General features: G+C 51.0%; 1 protein-coding gene across 1 annotated transcript in view; it reads left to right on the top strand.

Moving 5' to 3' along the window:
* The window catches only part of c31h1orf50 (chromosome 31 C1orf50 homolog), a 22,901-nt gene that overhangs the window by 850 nt on the left and 21,743 nt on the right, over positions 1–308 (top strand). The gene's annotated exons all lie outside the window — the stretch shown is intronic.

Genomic DNA, 308 nt, shown 5'->3' with positions numbered 1-308 from the left:
CCCGTGTTCACACACAGACAGCACTAACACTTCCTGTGTTCACACACAGACAGCGCTAACACTCCCTGTGTTCACACACAGATACAGCGCTAACACCCCCCATGTTCACACAGATGCTGCACTAACACTCCCCATGTTCACACAGATACAGCACGAACACTACCCGTGTTCACAGATACAGCGCTAACACTCCCCGTGTTCACACACAGATACAGCACTAACACTCCCCGTGTTCACACACAGATACAGCACTAACACTCCCCGTGTTCACACACACAGATACAGCGCTAACACTCCCCATGTTCACA

Source organism: Rhincodon typus, chromosome 31 (assembly GCF_021869965.1).
Source record: "Rhincodon typus isolate 14 chromosome 31, sRhiTyp1.1, whole genome shotgun sequence".
Taxonomy (NCBI): domain Eukaryota; kingdom Metazoa; phylum Chordata; class Chondrichthyes; order Orectolobiformes; family Rhincodontidae; genus Rhincodon; species Rhincodon typus.
The sequence above is the reverse complement of the archived record's forward strand: the minus strand, read 5'-3'. Positions and strand labels throughout refer to the sequence as shown.